At 38.8% G+C, this 25,046-nt stretch overlaps 1 protein-coding gene and 1 pseudogene across 10 annotated transcripts in view; one reads left to right on the forward strand and one right to left on the reverse strand.

Annotated features, from left to right (window-relative positions):
• The window catches only part of LOC122453999, an 86,019-nt pseudogene extending 72,564 nt beyond the window's left edge, over nt 1–13,455 (forward strand).
• NCKAP5 (NCK associated protein 5) overlaps nt 1–25,046 on the reverse strand; it is a 1,111,865-nt gene that overhangs the window by 474,469 nt on the left and 612,350 nt on the right. The window lies entirely within an intron of this gene.

Consider the following 25,046-nt stretch of genomic DNA (forward strand, 5'->3'; position numbering starts at 1 on the left):
TTGTTTTCTGGAATCCATAGGTTTGATTTATGTCAGTAGGCAGTATGCATCATTCTCCTCTGTGCCTGCCCTAATCAGGAAACTGTGCAAAGCTGACAAGCAGAAATATTTGCCAAGACAAGCAGTGTTTTGGTGAGGGCATGACCAGATCCCCCATGGAATGAGGGAGAAAGAGATGCTTGAAGATACTGTCTGTGTTTACATGCCAGCACACCAGGAGAGCACCCTTCTTTTTAATCATCACAACAGGAGAGCACCCTTCTTTTTAATAACAGTCTTCCACGGAGCCCTTTGAGAGACTAAGAACCATGCTCTTAGACCTCTTTAGATCTTTTTCTTGACCTAGGATCACACACGTTCACTAGCATGCTGGAGATCTTCAATCAACTTGAATGAATGAAGGAAGGAGAACAGAGGGTTTCCACTCTCACTACAATGACCTCCATTAACTCTTCCTTATGTAAATATATGTTTAATATTTGAGGGAAATAAGGGTCATATAATTTTTATGTATAATTTTTATCAGATTTCCCTGGTGGCTCAGATGGTAAAGAATCTGCCTCCAATGCAGACAATCCAAGTTCAATCCATGGGTTGGGAAGATCCCCCAGAGAAGAAAATGGCAACCCACACCAGTATTCTTGCCTGGAGAACTCCATGGACAGAGGAACCTGGTGGACCATAGTTCATGGAGTCGCAAAGAGCTGGACACAACTGAGCAACTAACACTTATAATTTTTCTCAAGTCTACATTCATTCTCTTGTGGCTTCTTTCACATCTTGTTAAGGTCCAATCATTCACTCCTGCACTGACTTGTAAAAGAAGCAATTCCACCAAATCCTTCATGATAGTGGGCAAAAAGTCCCTGATCATGTATCATTAATGTTTCAAATTACACAAATATTAATTGAAATGATGCAAGTTCCCTGAGCATCTCAGGATAAAAGTGCTTTATAGAATTCAGACAGTATTTTCTTGGCTATATTGTATCTAAGAGCCATATAGACAGACCTTTAAACTCAGATGAGGTGATTTGTGCTGCAGAAACTATAGAAACAAAATTCTACAAAGCAATTTGGAAATAATAACATGTGCTACTGGAAATCAAAATACTATAAATTATTCTCATCAACAACTCTTGGCCACTAAACAGTAATAATTTCTTTGGAGAATTATGAGAATTATATCTCCTGTGTGCCTGCAAATGTAAACTATTATTAATAAATAGTTAACAGTTATGGACATAGAAAATAAAATACCAGAGGTGTTAAATTCATGATTTTACCCTATTTTTTAAAAAAAATTTCTTCCATATTATGTAGGGTCTCAAAAAGCCTAAACTTCATTTAAGCATATCTGTGTGCTACAAAATATAGCTATCATAATTTTGAATTTGATACTTTTAAAGAACTTTTCAAATGAAGCATTTTCTTGAATTCAAATAATTAAGATTAAAAATATTTATCAGGAATTGATTCCATTAGGTATTCTTGAAATAATCAAGAGTTTCTGAAAAAACGTGAAACCAAATATTAAAATATTTCCATGTGAATATGTTATGGAATATTCAAAAATGAAGCTCAAAAAACACTAACACCAATATAACTTGAATTATTGAACCAAGTATCCACAGAAACATGCAATAATATGATCATTCAAGTTAAGTAATTATCCTGAATTTGTTCCTTGTTGACACAAATTACTCCTTTCCATGGACTTGATATAAGAAGGCTTCAGAGCAAAAGAAGAAATGCAATTAAAAAGACAAAAAATAAAAAGTACATTCCTCATTATTTGCAAGCCTTGCGATAACCAGGGTTTACTATCATCCCACCTCCCCCAAAGACTTGCAGGAGAGGCTCATAAGCCAGGCCTTTACATGCTTAAATGATCTCATTCATAGACTTGCCTTCCTTTTGTGAGCTCCTACGGTAGTTCTCAATGGCCACTTTGTAAGTTGCATCCAACTGCCAAGTGCCTCTAGTTACTTGTTACTAATCCCATGGACAGAGGAGTGGGGTGGGCTATAATCCAAGGGGTTGCAGAGAGTTGGACATGACTGACCAACTAAACTTTGGTCACCTGATGCGAAGACTCACCTGACTCATTTGAAAAGACCCTGATGCTGGGAAAGATTGAGGGCAGGAGGAGAAGGGAAAGACAGAAGATGAGATGGTTGGATGGCATCACCAACTCAATGCACATGGGTTTGGGTAGACTCTGGGAGTTGGTGATGGACAGGGAGGCCTGGCGTGCTGCGGTTCATGGGGTTGCAAACAGTTGGACACAACTGAGCGACTGAACTGAACTGAACTGAGCAACAAAAAATAGAATATTAAAGTTTTCAAATGACTTACTTCAAAAAACTAGTTCAGATTTATTTCTAAAGTAAGCAGGGGTGATAAACAACGTACAACTAGTAAGGCGTGGATAACTATCAAACTTGCCGGCCTGAGTGGTTGCCACTGTCCCAGGTGCTGAATGATGGGGTGGACCAGAGGGCTAGAGAAGAAATGTGTCAGCACACAGGCCGCTGGAAGGAGGGAGGCTGAAGAAACCAAAGCTTTTCTCAACTAGGAGGGAAGCACCCTGGCATTTTAACAACCCAGTGCATCTGTCTGTTAGGGTGAGAAAAAGGTGAATATCATTTTTGACTATCATATTAGCTTTATTCACACATTTCCTGCTATATTTTCTTGAACAGCAAAAGGGAAAGGCTGGAAATTATACTTAACCTATGGGTTTTCTCACCTGTGAACCCAGGGAAGTATGCCACATAAAAATATAGGAAGGAAGGGTTACAACTCTGCCCTTCTAGTCGCATGCACTACATTAGTCTGCTAGGGTTGCCATAGTGTAATAACACAGGCCGGGTGGCTTAAACAACAGAAATTTACTTCTGGAGGCTGGAAGTCCAAGATCAAGCAGTCACCACGGTTGGTTTCTGGTAAGACTCTCTTTCTGGCTTGCAGACGGCCGCCTTCTCACTTTGTTTTCACATGGCCTTTCTTCTGTGGGCACATGGACAGAGAATAGCTCTGGTGTATCTTCTCCTTATAAGGGAACCAGTCCTATTGGACTAGGGTGCTGTCCTTATGACCTCATCTAACTTTAATAATCACCCTAAAAAGTCTATGGTTAAATATAGTCACATTGTGGGTGTGAACTTGTGAATTTTGAGGGGACAAAATTTAGTCCAAAATACACATGAAGTGAGAGAGAGAGAGAGGCAGGCTTGCTTCCATGCATTCTTTACTCCAACCAACTTGAGGTCAATGCAGAACTATAGGCAAAAAGCATTTTTAAAGGAGATCGCAACTACCTAATCACCTGTCTGTGGACTCATTCTGGGCAGGATCTCACTGAGGCCAGGGCCACCTTGGCGAAAACCACACCTCATCACTGCTACTGTGTACCCAACTTACCACCAGTACATACTTATTGTAGACCAAGCCTATTCCCAGACCAAGGAGATACACAAAAAGTATAAGGTCCACATAGTTTGGAGGGAAACAGTATACTTATGAATCAGTCTGTGAATACATCAGTTCATTTCTATTTAATCAATGTGGACCAGGGTCTGCATGACAGCCATATGGAATTTTCACAGGTAGAAACACCACTCTACAAATACTACTGTGATGACCGCCTCCTTATACCTCTCTTCCATGATTTCCATGCAAAAAAGAATATTCCCCATTACAGTAACATGACCCAAAGCAGATTGAGCCCTGGAACTTTTGGTGTATAGAGGGGTGACGTTGATGAAACTGTTCATTGTAATCAGTTCCAAAATCACTCGAGTCTCATTCATATTGAACTATGCTGAACACTTGGTCAACAGGATGCTAAAATGAAAAATACAGAAAAATGACCATAGAGGAAAAGATAAATTAGTGGAATACCATATAACATTTTGATTCTAGGAAGAGAGGCATAACAGAGTATGAGTGGAAGGATACCTCAAAAATACACACCAAGATTCCAGGTGAATTAAGGGAGTAAATGGGAAGATACTGAAACCAAATTCTGGCTGCGATATAGAAGCACAAATGCTCCAGAGAAGAAAATGGGAAGATGAAGGCAGCACAGAAGATAGAAAGAGCCTAAAACTTTGGACGTTGAAAACAGTGTATCAAATACTATACAGAAGTCCTTACTAATTTTATGCCTAGCTCTCGGAGTTTCAGTTTACTCATCTTTAAATAGTTATGAAGGTATTCATTTCATTGGTTAACTGCAAGGATTAAATGAATGCACACAGACACGCGTACAATGTCTGTAACAATGCCTGATACACACAGTAAAACCACTCATAAAAATCTGCTAAAGGAATGCATTAACAGTATAATTAGTAGCTTTACTTGTGCTGCTAGCTTTGAGCTGAAACTATCAGCCACAATAACGGCAATGCCATCTGCAGTGAGATAGAGAAGACTGGAATCCTTTCCATGTCGCTGTGTAGACAGATGAGCGGCAGCCATTTAGCGTAATAGAAAATTATGGTCAGCACTACTCTATCATTTGCCTTTTACAAAGGTCCAGATGCCACTAAATTGGGCCCAAGGTCACCAGGGTGGAGTCCACTGTCTTCTCTCTATCACAGCTGATCCAGGGCCAGATGTTTGCATGGCATCAACTGCTGGCTTATAATTTTCAGCAATTTTTAGAATGAAATTTGTCCCCAGATGACGGACCAGAGGGCAACCAGGGCAGTTATCCTTGCTGAATTCTGCTTCCAGATGTCCCATGGGATTATCCTCCCCTGTTCTGGGAAAGTTTTCTGCCAACTGATCAAAACAGTTTCTCTTTCTCTCTCGCTCTTCTCTGCTCAGAGCAGCATGTTTGTTGTAGACTCTAGGTAGACCAGGACCCCTGCCTTGGATGTTATACAAACAACAATCAACTCTTCCTTTAAGGATGGTTTAGAATTTTTTTTTTCCCTTGAATACGATCTAAACTGGTGTTAATTCTACCAAGTGAATGGGTAGCTAAATCCTTTGAAGTTGCTAAATATACTTGAGAGCAAAACAAAATTTTTAAAGAGAGGATGAATGTTCAGTTTGTATTTTAGCTAAATTGCTGTCAATATTTGCAAAAGTTGAACGCCAAAAGGAATGAAAAATGTCAAACAGTGTGAGCCAAATTAAGGGTTTCTTATAAGAATTTTAGAATTCAACCTCACAGAGACCTACCTCCCTTGGCCCCAGGCACAATATGTCAAGCTCTGGGCCCTGAGCTTTAGAAGACTCTGCTCTGACCCTCTGGTAATCACCAATTTCCGTGAAGGGAGGACTCCTCAGGATTATGAGGATATGCCCCTTGAAGAATCTGTACCTTTCCTTGGCCTCAGGATGCTCTGGGTACTTTAAAATCAGGAATTTTCTTCCAAAAGGCCCTGAGTCTGCTTCTAGGACCTGTACAGGCCTCTGTATATACTCAAGGCCCAAGGATTGGCAGCATACAGGGTGTGTGAAAAGGGTGTAAACAGGAAACCTGGGTTGTACACATAGGTATAACGAGGCTCCTTGTAATTTTCTTTGGCTCCAAAATCACTGCAGATGGTGACTGCAGCCATGAAATTAAGACACTTGCTCCCTGGAAGAAAAGCTACGACCAACCTAGACAGTGTATTAAAAAGCAGACACATCACTTTGCTGACAAACATCCATACAGTCAAAGCTATGATTTTTCCAGTAGCCATGTATAGATGTGAGAGTTGGACCATAAAGAAGGCTGAGCACTGAAGAATTGATGCTTTTGAATTGTGGTGCTGGAAAGGACTCTGGAGAGTCTCTTGGACAAGAAGGAGATAAAACCAGTCAATCCTAGAAATCAACCCTGAATATTCACTGGAAGGACTGATGCTGAAGCTGAAGCTCCAATTTTCGGCCACCTGATGCAAAGAGCCAACTCACTGGAAAAGACCCTGATGCTGGGAAGGACTAGGGCAGGAGAAGGGGACGACAGAGGACGAGATAGCTGGAAGGTATCATTGACTCAATGGACATGAGTTTGAGCCAGCTCCAGGAGACAGTGAAAACAGGGAAGCCTAGCATGCTGCATTCCATGGGGTCGCAAAGAGTTGGACATGACTTAGTGACTGAACAACAAAGTAAGCGAAGATGGGGAATGGGAATAAAAAGCGAGATGACCAAAGGATTAGGCTGCAGGCCAGGGGTTATAAACTGGAGGTCTTGTACAAAACATAGAAACAAAACTGAGAATTTTCAACTCAGATTTGGTTTTCCAGAACATGATGAAGGTGCACTCATCTAGATAAGGGAATAGAACGTACTTTATTTGGAAGTTCACTAGCCTGACTTGTGACTTACATATTGGACACAAAGAACATGGGTACCACTTTACTTTCACTCGACGCTCCTATAAATGTTAACAGTAGGCTATGTAAGTTAATTTTAGAAAAATAACAGGCCTACAAATGAAAGAGTAATTGTATTAAATTCTGCTAATTTCTTTAGCACTAAGATTACAGCTAATAAACCACAATAATAAAGAGCATGTTTCTGAGATATTCTTTTCCTTTAGTGAAAATTGCAAATATCTACAAAAGTAGAGGTTTACAGGGTAAGAAACTCTCATGTGTTTATCACACAGATTAATTATAATCAACAAATGGTCAATAGGGGGCTTCCCAGGTGGTTCAGTGGTAAACAATCCACCTGCAATGCAGGAGACATGAGTTTGATCCCTGGGTCAGGAAGATGCCTTGGAGAAGGAAATGACAACCCACTCCAATATTCTTGCCTGAGATATCCTGTGGACAGAGAAGTCTGGCGAGTCCATGGAGTTGCAAAAATGTCAGACACGACCGAACAATAACAACATGGCCAATAAGGTTTCACATTTACTCCTCATCCTTCTTCCAGGTGATTTAAAGCAAATCACATATTTGTGTCACTATGTATATTTAGAATATAGATTCTTTTTTAAAATGCAAACATATATTACCACAGTAAAAACAAAACAAAACAGGAACTGTATAAAATATCCAGGAAGGATACACATCTTCCAACCATTCATACATTCCAGTATCTCATTTGTTTTCTTTTTATTGTTTGTTCAAATCAGGACAAATAAGGTCCACATGATGTCTCTTGAGTAATCTACAGATTTTCTCTCTACCTTTTTTTCCCTTGCAGTTTACTTGTTAAAGAAACCAGGTTATTTGTCCTATAGAGGTTCCTGCAGTGTTTTTTTCTTTTTTTTTTTCCCTGCAGTTTGAATTTTGCCCAACCTATTTTCATGATGTCTCCTGTAAACTGGTCATTAGATCTGCAAGCTTGATTGCATTCAGGTTCAAGGTTTGGTAAGATTCTTGCATACGTGGCAGTGTGTATTTCTATCAGGAGGTACATACATACAGACAATTGTCTTTTCTGTGATGCTAGTAGCCAAAGATGATCATTGCCTAGATCCATTGTTTCATTAAGAGTTGCAAAATATATTCTAATTGTATCATTCTTTCCTCATTTATCAGCTGAAACATCCTATAAAGAGAAACATCCCTCAACAGCCTGTTAGTTATAGTTCTTAAAGGAAAGACACAATAAATGCTTGAATCCTTTCCTTTGATATTGGTTTTGAAAATAATGAGTTGGTTTCTAAGCATCCTCTAAGGCTTGTTTTGTATCATTATGAACAAAAGGATTTATCCATGGCAGATGCATTTCAATATACGACTGTTATTATTCTCACTGATGCACAAATTGAGACATTTTTGATGGGTAGAAGTCTTCAAATTGGCTTGTCTTTTTTAAAAAAAGTCTCAGACTAACAATAGCAACATGACCTCCAAAACTATGTCTACTAAAAACAATTACATTTTTTTGTCTTTATTTTTTCAGACAGTTGAATTTATTATTTTATTCATTTTTATTTTTACTTACGTATTTGACATATAACACTGTATCAGTTTTAGGTGTACAGCATAATGTATATTTCTTTTGGTCTTCAACATATATCCCTCTATAAATGGATAAACTTCTGTCTTAAAGTCACTTCTAAGGATTCTACTCTGTGTAGTTTTGCCATCAACTCAATTTACAGTTAGATATATTTGTTTTATTGTGCTTTCAATTTTCAGAATTCTTAATTTAGATGATAAGCTCCAATTATATCGAACATTCATGTACTTTAAAAGTCAAATCCTAAAAAAAAAGTCTATTCAGAGAAATTTAGTTTTTATTCTTATCTCATCCTCTCTCTAACTAACCATCTTTAAAGTGTTATCCTTCTAAATACACCTCTTTCCATATATGTGTTTAGATGTGAGCAAATCTCACTTCTTTCTTAGATAAATTGCAGTATATTTATCCACCTTTTACTACTGGTATTTTTTCTCTTATTTCTGATGATTTGATGATTATATGAAAATAAAGAGAAAAGTGTTGATTACAATGTTGAAAATAAGGAGGAAACTTGGATGAGATACTATTTTGAGAAGGAGTACAATAGTAATACTATTGGACTTCATATACCATTGTATTTATATCTAATATTCACTTCAAATTTTACTAAAGATGAGTTTCTCAAATTGCTAAATGTTACTTAAGTAATTCTGAAATAGGATGCAATAATATTTGAACTTAATTATTATAACTTTTAGGGTGAGTTGGCTTGAAAATATATACCTGAAACAGCATTTTATGTCCTATGCAAAATGATAAAACTTGTCAATCATTCAGAACATATAACAAGCAATGAGTAGATACACATTACTTCCTGAAAACACTGAAAGAAAAAATTTCAGTAAACTGATATATATCCAAAACACTAACTATATTTACTTGCTCCAAAGATAAAAATTGCATTGAACCAAATACTGAAGTTTTGAGATGCTTAACATCTATTACTATTTGTAGTGTACAAATAGTAGTGTACAATAGTGTACAAATAGTACAAATAGGAGGAAAATATATCTTAAGGGATGGACCTGAGCTGAATCCTGGCTCAGCTCTTTAGTGGCTGGGTGACCTCTTGTAAATTACTTAACCTCTCCAAGCCTTATTTTTCTTGTCTATAAAATATGGATACTAATGCTTCTTCACAGGACAACAAGCAATAAGATTCCACGTTTAAAGCAGTCTCAAAAGTTATTGATACAAGGTTAATACTCAGTAAATATTAGCTCACTTGCTCTTTCATAGGTAATAGAAAATTGTCTAGAGTAATGGTTAAGGATCAGGCTGAGTTCAAATCCTAGCTACAATACATTCAAACTGTGTGATGATGGTTATGTTATTCAACCCTTATGAGCTTCAATTTCCTCGTCTATAAAACAGACATAGCAGGAATATTTTCTAAGGAGAGCTGTTTTAAGAATTAAATTACATATAGTATTATGTTTCCTTCATGAAGAAGGGACATTTTTCTGTTTTGTTTCACTACTGTATTCCTGGAACCTAGAAGAGAATCCCTAAGGGTGGGGTCTTCTGCATATCTGAGATTAATAATATTTCTCCCGGAAATCCTGATTCCACCGTGTGCTTCATCCAGCCTGGCATTTCGCATGATGTACTCTGCATGTAAGTTAAATAAGCAGGGTGACAATATGCAGCCTTGATGTACTCTTTTCGTGATTTGGAATCAGTCTGTTGTTCCATGTCCAGTTCTAACTGTTGCTTCTTGACCTGCAAACAGATTTCTCAGGAGGCAGGTTAGGTGCTCTGGTATTCCCATCTCTTTCAGAATTTTCCAGTTTGTTGTGATCCACACAGTCAAAGGCTATGGCATAGTCAATAAAGCAGAAGTAGATTTTTTTTTCTGGCAGATAAGCGAAGAAGAACTAAAGAGCCTCTTGATGAAAGTGAAAGAGGAGAGTAAAAATGTTGGCTTAAAACTCAAGATTCAGAAAACTAACATCATGGCATCCAGTCCCATCACCTCATGAGAAATATATGGGCAAACAATGGAAACAGTAACAGACTTTATTTTCTTGGGCTCCAAAATCACCAGAGATGGTGACTGCAGCCATGAAATTAAAAGACACTTGTTCCTTGGAAGAAAAGCTCTGACCAACCTAGACAGCATATTAAAAAGCAAAGACATTACTTTGCGGACAAAGGTCCGTCTAGTCAAAGCTATGGTTTTTCCAGTAGTCATGTATGGATGTGAGAGTTGGACTATAAAGAAAGCTGAGCACTTTCAAGCTGATGCTTTTGAACTGTGGTGTTGGAGAAGACTCTTGAGAGTCCCTTGGACTTCAAGGAGATCCAACCAGTCTATCCTAAAGGAAATCAGTCCTGGATATTCATTGGAAGGACTGATGCTGAAGATGAATACTTTGGCCACCTGATGTGAAGAACTGACTCACTGGAAAAGACCCTGATGCTGGAAAAGATCGAAGACAAGAGGAGAAGGGGACGGCAGAGGATCAGTTGATAGGATGGCATCACCAACTCGATGGACATGAGTTTGAGTAAACTCTGGGAGCTGGTGATGGACAGAGAGGCCTGGCATGCTGCAGTCGATGGGGTCACAAAGAGTCAGACACGACTGAGCGACTGAACTGATATTGATACTGAGAAGAGAATCCAGCACATGGTTAGTTCCCCTTAGCTGCCAATAAAAGCTAAGTGAGTTAAACATATGCATCATAGAAGGGTCATCATAGAAGTTTCAAGCATGCAGCTTTGTCATTAATCACATCCAAGGAGTTCTCTCCTTGTGCCTTTAGACTTAAGTCTTTTGCCTCTCCAGGTTATATCAAATGATGGACGTTCTCACCATCACTGTAACCTCCAAGGTCCTTGATGTTGTTTAGTCGCTCAGTTGTGTCCGACTCTGCGACCCCATGAACTGCCCTGGCCTTTCCTAAACCAAGCTTTCAGTATACTGAAACAGTTTCCCCAACCTTACTCCTCCACTATTAGATTATTTACTCAAGAGAGAGACTGTTGAGAAAGTCTAGGTCTGCAACATCTTGAAGCTATTCAAATCCATTACAAAGACCTATAGGGTATTTCCTGATAACATATTGTGTGCTTTGGTGATTGTTTCTGAAAAGGCAATAGACTTGTAAGTGTTATATGTGTCATGCATATTGGAAGTATACTGAATATATTACTATTTCACTGGGAACTCTCTTGACAATAATGTGAATTGCTGAGGGAACAGAAATCAATCCTTAAAGTATTTCTGACATGAAAGGTGACCGTTGGGCTTCAGGGAAAGGGTTCAGAGTAAGACTGGCTTGAGTGATTGAGATGCTCTTAACATCAACACTGCAAAGGTGGGCCAGGCATTCTTTCACTAGATCCAAGACGCAAGGCAATGCCGGAGGCCTAATTCAAAGGACTGGTGTGATGAAATAAGAGCCTGATAGGAACTGAACCCCAGCCACACAGGACTGTCAGCTGCTTCTGAGACCCACTGGGAATACTCACACCTTTAGGCACACCTTTGTCTTCTGTTCTCTTAACCTAAAATCCCCCTTCTTCAGTTTTCAATTAAATCCTCCTCACCCCCAATGCTTTAATTCTCATCTCAAACGAGTCTCTTTCTGACTAGCAGAATTTTTCTTAGGTCATTTTTCTCTCCCTTTCTTGTAGCAAAAATGTGATTTCATCTAACCTCAGGGGTTTTTTGCTGTTTTTTGGTTTTTTTTTTCCTGCAAGTGTGACTTTCCCATAAAATCCTGAGGGACAGGGGACAGAACTGACTTAATGCATGCTCCTTTCCTCTACTTAACACAGAGTCAAATCAATGTTGTCATTTAAAAAAAAAAAATTGTTACACTTGGATCTCAAAAGTGCCTGCAACCTCTTAATGCAACTGAATGGAAAGACTTAATACTGCCTGAATGGAAAGAAAAAAAAATGTAATAATATAAAAGTAAAATTAAAATTAATAAGACATCTTGAAAATTATTTAGTAAACATGGTGCACCAGAATGGCCAAATGTCACCCACAGTGAGGTCTTAATACGTGGTAACAAGAACAATAACAGGGCCTGCTGGAAATACTACTTGATTCATTTATTATATTTACTGAGCACCTGTTATATATCAATCTAGAACCATAAGAAGATTGTAGTCTACTAGAAGAAATACATCATACCGGGGTCCAAAAATGTTAGCAAGAAAAATATGTAATTATGTGCTTAAGGTCTGTATAATAATTAGATGAGCAAGTGGAATGCTATAAACAGCATCAGGAAAAAGTGAATCTGGATCTGGGCTTTGTTAACTAAACACATACCGTCCAAGCCAACTGCAGCGGGAAAATCTGGGTCAATTCAGTTAAATTCAATGACCAGACAGTCCATGTAATAAATGGAACTGTAATTTGATGGTAGCCTGGATGTTTGGAAATGCTAACTTTATCATCAGCCTAGCTAATCTGATAATGCACTACAAAGACATCAGCTGAGTGCCCCGGAGGGAGGTTTTTCTACATGAGTGGAGAAGATAATTGTTGCAAGTAGGAGAGACACAGCATTTTTTTAGGATGTCTGAAGATGAAGAAAAAGTGAAATTATGGCGTCTTGAACCAGCTATCCAGAAATGTACTAACATAGTAATTCCGACAGATCTGGAGAGGTTAAGAAAGCACCAGATAAATATTGAGAAGTGGCAAGTTTTCTGAACTGTGAGGGTGTGTTCATCAGTAACGCCTGTCCTCTTCAAGTGCTGTTGGATTAAAGAGTATCAGAGGTGCAGAATATGGGACAACTTGCATGAAGAGCATATCAATGCAGGATGAACAGTTCAGCAACTCCGCTCCAATATCCGAGAAATGGAGAAGCTTTGCTTGAAAGTGCGAAAGGATGACCTAGGACTTCTGAAGAGAATGATAGATCCTGTTAAAGAAGAAGCATCAGCGGCAATAGCAGAATTTCTCCAGCTCCATCTGGAATCTGTAGAAGAACTTAAGAAACAATTTAATGATGAAGAAACTTTTTTACAGCCTTCTTTGACCAGATCCATGACTGTTGGTGGAACATTTCACAGTACTGAAGATGAAGCTGATCCTCAGAGCATACTCAGATTTATGCATTGCCTGAAATTCCTCGAGATCAAAATGCTGCAGAATCATGGGAGACCTTAGAAGCAGACTTAACTGAACTTAGCCAACTGGTCACTGATTTCTCTCTCCTAGTGAATTCTCAGCAGGAGAAGACTGACAGCATTGAGGACCATGTCAACAGTGCTGCTGTGAATGCTGAAGAGGGAACCAAAAACTTGGGGAAGGCTGCAAAATACAAGCTGGCAGCCCTGCCTGTGGCAGGAGCACTCATCCAAGGAGTGGTGGGGGGCCTGACTGGCCTCCTTGCAGGCTTCAAAGTGGCAGGAATTGCAGCTGCTCTTGGGGGTGGGGTGTTGGGCTTCACAGGTGGAAAACTGATACAAAGAAGGAAAGAGAAAATGATGGAGAAGCTCACTTCCAGCTGTCCAGATCTCCCCAGCCAAACTGACAAAAAATGCAGTTAAAAACCAAACTTCAGTATTGTTGGTGCCAACACATCTATCCTAATGACGACCTTCGCTGCTGTTGGACACCCAGTAAGCTTTCAGAACATGATTATATCCAAATAGTGGCTGTAGATGCTCAAGTGGGATTGAACTGTGATAAGAGGATGCATTTTGTTGTTTGCTGGAGTATTAATGGGGATGTGAGAAATTGAGGAGCCTGGACTGAGGGTGTACAATATTTGTCAGATAAAGTTTAAGAACTGCCAGGGAGAAGATTTTCTACTTGGAAATGTGAAAACCAAATCTGTAACTTTGATCAGGACTTGTGATCTGTGGACATGTTGGGTTATGGAAGGACTGTTTTCAGAATAGTTTCTTCCATGACCCTGACTTGGAGACTCCAAGGCTAAGCATATTGTAAATATGCTTCTTTAACTCCTAAATATACATTATTTAGACAGTTTAGCAGAGAAAAGACTGGAAGTTCAGGAGCTTTTCGCATCAAATAGGGAAATCAGGATCTAGCAAGGGGCCCAAGTGAATTACATAATAGAGTCCATTTGGTGAGCCCTGTTGCCATTTGTCTAACACTGTTTTCCAGTAAAAGGAAATAAATATTGTAAGAAAATAGAAAAAAAAAAAAAAGACATCAGCTGAGTTAACTTGATAATGTAGACCATAAAAGAGGCACTAAGGATACAAGTGGACTTTCCTTATGAATTCCGAAATAAGAAAATGATAGGTATCAAGTTTTCCATTTAGTCTGGTATAATCTCACCTATCCCTCTAGCCCATGTTTCTCTTGGGTACAGTTTCAGTCAGGTGGCGATAATCAAGTTTAACAACACCATTAGTGGCAGAAGGCATAAATTTATGATCTAGACTGAGACCTGTATGATCTACAATTGCCTCTGATATCATCTGGAACTTTATTTTCTACCATGGATTGTAAACTACAAAATGAATGAGCACAAGAAGAGAAAGAATATCTGACCAGAAATCAGGTGTTCTAGTATCTCAGTTGGCATCTACCTCACCATGTGACCATGAACAAGTTACTTCGTTTCTCAAGTTTCAACACTGTACTTATTTAAGAGTTGCCATGTGATCCAGGAACACCCCTCCTGGGTATGTACCCAGAAAGAACTACAACTGGAAAAGACACACGCACCCCATGTCCATTGCAGCATTATTTACAATAGCCAAGGCACGGAAACAATGTAAACATCCATCTGCAGATGAGCGGATAAAGAAGATGTGGTGTATATACACAATGGAAGCTACTCAGCCATTAAAAAAGAATGAAATAATGCCATTTGCAGCCACATGGATGGACCCGAGATTGTTACACTAAGTGAAGTAATTAAAAAAAATACTATATGATATTGCTTATATGTGGAATCTAAAATATGACACAAATGAATTTACCTATGAAACAGAAACAGACTTGTGGGTGCCAATGGGAAGAGGGATGGGGGACGGGCGGATTAGGAGCTTGGAATTAGCAGATGCAAACTATTATTTATAGGATGGATAAACAAGGTCCTATTGTATAGCACAGGGAAGTATATTCAACATCCTGTGATAAACAATAATGGAAAAGAATATGAAAAAGCATGTATATACATACATTATGTGAGAATTAAATGAAATAATGTAGGAAATGGTTTTGTAAACACTGAAAAATAAAAGTGTAAAATGTCATCATTTCTGTGGCCATGTTGATATCAATATTAATAAAAATGCTTGCTATAAAACTTAACAGCTTGAAATGTTATAGAGACTATGCAAAATGAAGCTCATATTGGTGTCTTGAGAAAATGCATCCTGTCACTTGCTGCTCCTCCAAACAACAGGTAAAAAACCTTCGGTCAGGATAAATGTGAAAAAGAATCTTGAAACACAAGTTAATGAAAACTACAACATGTTTCTTCTGTCAGAATTCCATAGCTTCAGCATAACTAATTCACTACTTTATTCTCTGGGAACCTTCTTAAAAGCTTGAGGCTGTTTGTTAGCAACAGATGTAGACATTTATAAACAAAGACCATCTTCACTGAATTATTTTTCACAAATTAAACAAAGGATCCCAAAGAACAGTTCCAAATGTTTACAATCAGCATGCAGATACACTCTGCGGGGATACCGTTCATTAAATGCGCTGCCTATGGACCTAAAAGTAGCAAACAGTCCTTGCTACTCAGACTGCTGCTATTGCATCCGTCCCACTCTCTATCCTAGACAGACCGGTACAAACATCATCTGAGGGTCGTAAAACACTCTCTGAAAGTTAACTCTACCCTATGGGAAGCAAACATTCAATGCACCAAATTCCATTTCATGCCCTGCAGACAGGAATTCTGAAAAGTATATTTTGAAACAGAAAACTCATCTTTTATAGGTGAGTACTCTATCATAGAAACCCAGGAATGGAAAATGGGCTCCTCATCCTCCCAGGCCATCCTGGTTTATAACTCGAAGAATGATGATTATGTTCAAAATTTTAAAGATTCCCAGAAATGGCCATTCTAAAATCTCTCTTGACAGCAAATTTCTATCATAAACACACTATCTTTAAAATTCTTCCATATGTTTAACCTAAGTCTTTCATAGTAGCTATATAATGCTGACTGCACCTTTCTGCTTCAGTGAAGGTATTCATTCATTCTTGTATTCATTCACTCATTTTTTACCAAATTCAAACAAAATTGTTTTTGAAAGAGTATCATGGTAAAGATCATAGGTAATAGTATAAAAGGTATATGGGGATATGAGAAATATTCTCTGCCCCCTTGAATAGGCATAAACAACCTTTAACTCTTTATTTGGATCATTATTAAGAGCAATGTATAGAAATAGCTATACTCTTTTGCAGAAAATATGGAGGACCAGGGGGGCACATTGAATTGTCCTAAGAACAGTAACTAATAAATATAGACTCTATCTGAGAAACTAGATTGGTCATATGCTCTAGGTTTTTCAATAGATAAATCTGAAGAAAAAGCAAGTGATGGAGGGTAACCCTGGTTAAAAGAAACATAAAAGATATATTCATAACAAACAGACAAGATAAAGTATGTGGATGTACATTAAATGAAAAAAAAAACAAAAAAAACTATTAAACCATCTAGAGATGAATGGATAAAGAAGATGTGGTATGGGTATGTATATGTGTGTGTGTATATATATGTGTGTGTATGTGTATGCATACATATATATGTATACATATATGCATATGTATATATTCCACTACATATATTATATATTTAATAACTCAGCTATAAAAAGAACAAAATAATGCCATTTGCAGCAATATGGATGGACCTAGAGATTATCATACTAAGCAAAGTAAGTCAAATAAAGAGAAAGATATCACTTACATACAGAATCTAAAGAATGATACAAATGCACTTATTTACAAAACTAACACAGAATCACAGACATAGAAAACAATTTTATGACTACCAAATGTGGGGGCCAGGAATAAATTAGGAGTTTGAGACTAACAGCTACCTGCTACTATAGATAAAACAGATAAACAAGGATAAATATAGCACAGGGAACTATATTCAATATCTTACAAAAACCTATAATGGAAAAGACTATTAAAAGAATGTGTATATATATATATATATATATGTATAACTGAATCACTTTGCTATACAGAAGAAATTAACACATCATTGTAAATAAGATATACTTTAATAAAACTTTTTAAAAAACTATTAAAAACACTAGGCATTTACTGCTCTAAGACCAAGATAATAGTTACTTATTGGAGGAAGATGATAATAGTTACTTATTGGAAGAGGCACCGGGAAGGGATTCTGGGGGGTCTGGCAGAATTCTCTTTCTTGACTTGATGTTGGTTACAAGGATATTCTCCTTAATACAATTCATTAAGCCAAACATTTGTTTTGGGTGATCTTATGTATTTGTGTTTTGTGTTTCAAGAAGCATTTATCACCATGGAACAATGAGAACCCCTACACACTGCCAATGGAAACGCAAAACGTCACAGTGACTTTGGAAAGCAGCTTGGCAGTTTCTGGTAAAGTTAAGCATAGGTTCACTATACGACTCAGGTATCCCATTTTTAGTAATTTGTCTAAGAGAAATGAAAGCTCACTAAGACTTGGGTATGAAAGTTGTATGTTTCGGGCAACTTTTATAATCACCAAATATGGAAGAACCCCTTCACCAGATGAGTGGATAAACAAACGGCGGTACCAGTATTTCTATACAGGGGGCTAGGACTGAGCAACGAAGGGAAGGAAGCACTGACACATGCATCTCAAAAGACTTGCTAAGCAAAAGAAGCCAGATATGCAGAAAAGTTAAACACTTTATAACTTAAGAAGAATTTCTGGAAAAGGCAAAACGACAAAGACAGACATCAGATCAGTCATTGACAGGGTCTTAGGGTGTGGAGAGGGAACAGACAATAAAGGGAAATGAAGGAACTTTTCAGGGGCATAGACATATTCTGTATCTTGACTGTAGTAGTAATCATATGACATATGCTTGTCAAAACTGATCAAACTATACATTTAAAAAATGGATTTTCTGTAAACTTCAACCAAAAAGCACTTGTTATTCAGAGCAGGAATTAATTTAGTTTTCAATCTTAACTAAAATATATTCTCCCATATCTTGAATTTATTTTCTTAAAAGAAAAAGTGTGTTGGGTGGGTATAGTACATTGAGTCATAATTGGTAATTGAAAAAAAAATGTTTGGAGGAGAGACTAAATCACTGGTATTTTTACTGAGGACTATGCCTTCAGAGAAACTGTTTAGAAGTGAAAACAATTCTGGTTGTCATAAAGTTTTCTCTGTTCCAGCTTTCCCCCAAACTAGTTCAAATAAATCCTAAAGCAGACAATATCAGAGCTGAGAGCAATAATGGTTATGTTCATAGCAGAGGATCTTTGCTTCCTTTTACCAGCCAGGTTTCTCAGGATTCAATATGACTAGCCTCAACAGAAATATTTCATCTAGGCTTGGCAGTTTTCTCATCTCGACTTCTCTAGAGGCAAGTAACCAAAATGGACACGGTGAAACCGTTCCAAAAAGCATCATTGTCATCACAACGTGGAGAATAAGACGATCCACTTCAACTTCTCAACATGAAACCTGCTGGTTAGGACTTCAAGGAACCCTGGTTATAATAGTGTAATTATAACTTCACTCAAGAAATGCATTTCAGTTCTAAAACATGGCCTTTTCAAAAGCCTAAAAAGCAATATAAAACTATAATGCAATTCAACTTCCTCATTTTACAAATGAGTGAAATGAGATCCAGAAAGGTCAGACTATTTAACCACAGTTATTAAGCTAGTTAGGAGTGAGGCTAGAATGAGGTATTAGAAAACCTCATATTCCATAGAATAGGGCTCCTTGAAATGAAATTGGAACTGTATTCTATGTTAATACAGTCTTTTCTACCAGACATGAATAATGGGCAATATAACTTTCATGCTGCCTACTCAACAACATATACCTCTGTTGAAATTGTTTTTTAATTGTGACAAGATCATCATGTATTATGCAGAGGCAGAACTACAAGGGAATCAAGGAATGTTTCACATTAAGTTAGAAGCTGCCCAGGGAGCTCTAAAAGGCCTCCTTTCTTTCCATTGTCTATATAATTCATCTTAGACCCCTCTGCTTTGCTCAGGTGAGGGCTTATTCACTATATCACTAAGATACAGATTTCTGACATCAAAGTATGATTCTTATTATGTTAGCCAAGCATTTTAAAAGATGCCATGCAAACCCATTTATTCCGTCTGTTCCCATTTGAAGAGAAGCTATCTGACCAATGTTGTTTTGCTATTTTTACTTTTTTGGTTGTGGCCTGTGGAATGTGGGATCTAGCTCCCTGACCTTGCACTGGGAGCATGGAGTCTTAGCCACTGGACCACCAGGGGAGTCCCATGTCATTTTAAACTTCTGGTAGATTTACCCAGAGGAGCAAATGAGAAGCCTCCATTTTTATGAGAAGTCTCAGCCAGAAATATTGCTGATCATATGGAACCAGCAACTCCAAATCAATAGGAAAGTGCCGTCTACATTCATCAGGAGAAACAATGCACTCAGGAGAGCCAGCCTCAGTGACAGGTTAAAGTTGAAGAACACTCTGGGAACTGAGCAAATGGAGAACAGGAGCAGAAGAGCCCTGAGCTGCTGACAGCCCAAAGGTTAGCCGACAGCTCTTCTCATCTTCTTATGTTTCACTCCTTCTAAAGATGTAGAGACAATGTGTTTCTAATGCACCAGACAGGTACAGAGGTAGAAAGGAATATGTGGGCAGAACAATGAAGGGCGCATTACTTTTACCACCCATATGGCAGAAAGTGATGAAGAACTAAAGAGCCTCTTGATGAAAGTGAAAGAGGAGACTGAAAAAGCTTGCTTAAAGCTCAACATTCAGAAAACTAAGATCATGGCATCTTGTCCCATCACTTCATGAGAAATAGATGGGGAAACAGTGGAAACAGTGGCTGACTTAATTTTTTGGGGCTCCGATATCACTGCAGGTGGTGACTGCAGTCATGAAATTAAAAGACGCTTACTCTCTGGAAGGAAAGTAATGATCAACCTAGGCAGCATATTAAAAAGCAGAGACATTACTTTGTCAACAAAGGCCCATCTAGTCAAGGCTATGGGTTTTCCAGTAGTCATGTATGGATGTGAGAGTTGAACTATAAAGAAGGCTGAGTGCCAAAGAATTGATGCTTTTGAACTGTGGTGTTGGAGAAGACTCTAGAGAGTCCCTTGGACAGCAAGGAGATCCAACCAGTCCATCCTAAAGGAGATCAGTCCTTGGTGTTCATTGGAAGGACTGATGCTGAAGCTGAAACTCCTATGATGCGAAGAGCTGACTCATTTGAAAAGACCCTGATGCTGGGAAAGATTGGGGGCAGGAGGAGAAGGGGATGACAGAGGATGAGATGGTTGTATGGCATCACCGACTCATTGGACATGGGTTTGGGTAGGTTCCAGCGATGGACAGGGAGGCCTGGCGTGCTGTGATTCATGGGGTTGCAAAGAGTTGGAGACGACTGAGCAACTGAACTGAACTGATTACTTTCTTCAACACACACTTCTATGTCAGGTGCCTACAGCTTCCAAATGAGCAACAGAAAATGAACCCTAGGATTCCATAAAGTCTCTGAGATGTGATAATGTGAACAGCGGCCAGTGAAGGAGTTAAGTGGTAAAACCAGCTCCATGTAGATCTCCTTAAAGTTCAGCAAGCAGCAGACTGCACTTAAGCACAGCAATCAACTGTGAGAGGCCAAATCCCCTTACAGTAAGCAAAGAAATAGCTTCAGCTTCAAGGCAGCAGATAACAGCGCAGGAGAGAAGGTCAAAACAGGTGCTGAGAAATTCTGGAGATAGACTGCAAGCTTGGATTCCATTTGGGTGATTTTTAACTATCTTAGTCAATTATGAGTGACAAAGTTTAACTGTTCCTGTTACTGAAATTTCCACTGTGGAGCATAAACACACACACACACGCACACACACACACCATGCCTGGAATATTTCAAGGATGCAGAGAAACACTGATTCCTGATGCTTTGAGTGTGATGTGATTTGCTAACAGCAGATCGCTTACAAAAGATGTCTGCCTGATGGTGAGTCTACCGGGTTGATTCTAACTTAAAGTTTCATAAATATATTTGCAGCATAGAGTTTCCACATGATGATCACATATGTTATTACTGCTAGTTTCACTACTCCATTATTTATTTCATTCGATTTGACTCATGTCTTTGCATGAAAATATACATTAGTAAATATGAAGTCTGGCTGTCCAGAATTTAGACAAATGTCCCTTCATTTACAGCTGAACTAAAAATGCATTGTTTGCTTCTTAGATGTACACACAGCTTCTCCACCTGGAGTCTATAATTTTGAGGAAACATACTGTATTCTGGGCTTCCCTCATGGCTCAGCTGGTAAAGAATCCACCTGCAATGTGGGAGATCTGGGTTCGATCCCTGAGTTGCCAAGATCCCCTGGAGAAGGGAAAGGCTAACCACTCTAGTTTTCTGGCCTGGAGAATTCCATGGATTACAGTCCAGTCCATGGGATCACAGAGTCAGACACGGCTGAGTGACTTTCACTTTCACTGTATTCGATCTTATTGTGCATACAATAAAAGCAGTTGATTGTCTAATATGAACAGCAGTTTTTAGTAATAACCTATGCATTGATTCGATTGTTTCCTAAGGGGTCAACACAAATACTTGTGCAAATCATGCATGCTTTGGATGAAATTAGTACTCTGTAGAGTGGCTTATTTCTTCACAGGTCGGTTTTTTAGAAATCAATGATCAGTTTAGTTCAGTCGCTCAGTCCTGTCCAACTCTTTGCAACCCCATGGACCGCAGCAAGCCAGGCCTCCCTGTCCATCACAAACTCCCAGAGTTTACTCAAACTCATGTCCATTGAGTCTGTGATGCCATCCAACCATCTCATCCTCTGTTATCCCCTTCTCCTCCTGCCTTCAATCTTTCCAGCATTAAGGTCTTTTCAAATGAGTCAGTTCTTCCAATCAGGTGGCCAAAGTATTGGAGTTTCAGCTTCAGCATCAGTCCTTCCAATGAATATTCAGGACTGATTTCCTTTAGGATGGACTGGCTGGATCTCCTTGCAGTCCAAGGGACTCTCAAGAGTCTTCTCCAACACCACAGTTCAAAAGCATCAATTCTTTGGAAGTCACATTTCCTAAAAGTCCAACTCTCACATCCATACATGACTACTGGAAAAACCATAGCTTTGACTAGGTAGACCTTTGTTGGCAAAGGAATGTCTCTGCTTTTTAATATGCTCTCTAGGTGGGTCATAACTTTTCTTCCAAGGAGTAAGCGTCTTTTAATTTCATGGCTGCAGTAACCACCTACAGTGATTTTGGAGCCCCCCCAAAATAAAGTCTGTCACTGTTTCCATTGTTTCCCCATCTATTTGCCATGAAGTGATGGGACTGGATTCCATGATCTTAGTTTTCTGAATGTTGAGTTTTAACTCAACTTTTTCACTCTCCTCTTTCACTTTCATCAAACGACTCTTTAGTTCTTCTTCACTTTCTGCCATAAGGGTGGTGTCATCTACATATCTGAGGTTATCGATATTTCTCCTGGCCATCTTGATTCCAGCTTGTGCTTCATCCAGCCCAGCACTGTACATGATGTACTCTGCATATAAGTTAAATAAGCAGGGTGACAATATACAGCCTTGACGTACTCCTTTCCCAACTTGGAACCAGTCTGTTGTTCCACGTCCAGTTGTAACTGTTGCTTCCTGACCTCCATACAGATTTCTCAGGAGGCAGGTCAGGTGGTCTGGTATTCCCATCTCTTTCAGAATTTTCCACAGTTTATTGTGATCCACACAGTCAAAGGCTTTGGCATAGTGAATAAAGCAGAAGTAGATGTTTTTCTGGAACTCTCTTGCTTTTTCAATGATCCAATGAATGTTGGCAATTTGATCTCTGGTTCCTCTGCCTTTTTTAAATCCAGCTTGAACATATGGAAGTTCACAATTCATGTACTTTTGAAGCCTAGCTTGGAGAATTTTGAGCATTACTTTGCTAGTGTGAGATGAGTGCAATTGTGCAGTAGTTTGAGCATTCATTGGCATTGCCCTTCTTTGGGACTGGAATGAAAACTGACCTTTTCCAGTCCTGTGGCCATTGCTCAGTACTCCAGTTCAATACACCCTACCTGGTCAATGCCACTTCATTCACTCAAGGTGGAATAATGAGTTGTGCTCACTCACTCAGTCATGTCCAACTCTTTGCGACCCTATGGACTGTAGCCTGCCAGGGATTTCCCAGGCAAGAATACTAGAATGGATTGCCATTTCCTCCTCCAGGGGATCCTTCTGACCCAGGGACTGAACCTGTGTCTCCTGAATTGCAGGAGGATTCTTTACCTACTGAGCCATTGAAGGAGCAATGAAACTGGGGTTCAAACACTAATTATCTTTACATAGGAAGGAAGGAAGTGCCATAACCTCAGTTTGCACCACTGACCTTGGCTGGCTTGACAACCACAGTTCAAAGAGTTTAAAGGGAGTTATAGAATTATAGGGGGGAATCACAAAGCTAACCCCACATAAAATATGCCCAGACATGTATACAACACAGACAATGGGTTAAACAATTGCTCTGACATCTGGAAAGCATCCTTGCTTTAATCACTAAATAATAAGAGAAGGGGTAGCCCTAATGACACCACCACCTGCCTTTAGGTACTTCTTATTGCATCTGGCTTGATTCATGCCCTCATCTATGAGGAAGGCTAAATTTGACAGCATCCCTTTTCTTCTCTGAATTTACACTAAAGAAGGTAAATGGTCTGTATCAAGTTTGTTATGGCTGCCTGAATCACCCTCAGTGAAGGCAATTTCTGATTTATGAGCTTAGAGATAATTATGTAACCTCTGGCCACATTTTTTTTAATTGCCCAAATTCTGGACTCCTGCTAATCATTATACCCTAATCAGAAGTCAAGAGGGAGGAAGGACTTACAGATGAAGGTTTGGTGGTGACATAAAAGAGAACTACTCATTCAACACTTTAATAGATTTTTATCACCTAAGTGATCCCGTTACTCATTACCACAGATAATCACAAGCCAGGTTTGCCCAGTGCTTCTAAGCCACCAAGCCCATCACCTAACTGAAATTGTATAAAATCAAGCCTCCAAATCATTCTGAATCACTCATTCTGACACCTGAACTCTACTTCACACACGTACCTAACTGTCCCATCTTCTAACTTCATTATTCTTTTTTTCCCTTCAATGCCTCATGTCATTCCTGAACCTGAGCCTCAGAATCTCCTTGGCTACTGTTTAGATTCTCCCATGGATACAGTATGATCAACAGTACCATGAATATACCTCATTCAACTCAGCCCAGGCTTCAATATCTCATATCTCTGTGCTCTAGATTCATAAAAGAGTATTAGAAAGATACAACACATGTATACCTACATGTCCCCCTGAAATTGAGATATAGTGCTTGAGAACATGGAGCAGTGAAGTTCTGCCTGTTTTACTTGTTTTCACACAAACATGGACCAAACATTCCTAATTCATGCAGTGCGAAGTTGCTTAACTTCATAGACATAAGTGACATAGCAGATGCAACAATACTTTTATGAACTAATCATAACTTGCACTATCTTGGACCACTGTCTATCATATCCTTCAATGCCATCTCTGGAGGGGTCTATGAAATGCATTCTACTATGAGTTTACTGCCAAAGATAATATTTCTAAAGAGAAGTAGCCTTTGTCTCTGAGGTAATAATTACATGTCCTCTTGCGTTTTCCTTTTAATCATGTCTGCCATGAATCTTAGAGCTAGATTAAATGCCTACTCTCAGAAAGCATGCTTCCCTTTCATAGTCTTCATTTTCTGTTTTTAATAGTCTTATTGTAAAACTGCCTTTTATTGTCAGTCACATCAGGTCCTTTGAAAAAATAGACTATTACATTATTTTTAAAAATAAACTCACCCCATGAACAACACTCAAAGTATGTCTACAGTACACCTCAGATATCATCATGTACTAAAAGGACTTGTTGA

This window comes from Cervus canadensis, chromosome 15, assembly GCF_019320065.1.
Source record: "Cervus canadensis isolate Bull #8, Minnesota chromosome 15, ASM1932006v1, whole genome shotgun sequence".
In the NCBI taxonomy this organism is placed as follows: Eukaryota; Metazoa; Chordata; class Mammalia; order Artiodactyla; family Cervidae; genus Cervus; species Cervus canadensis.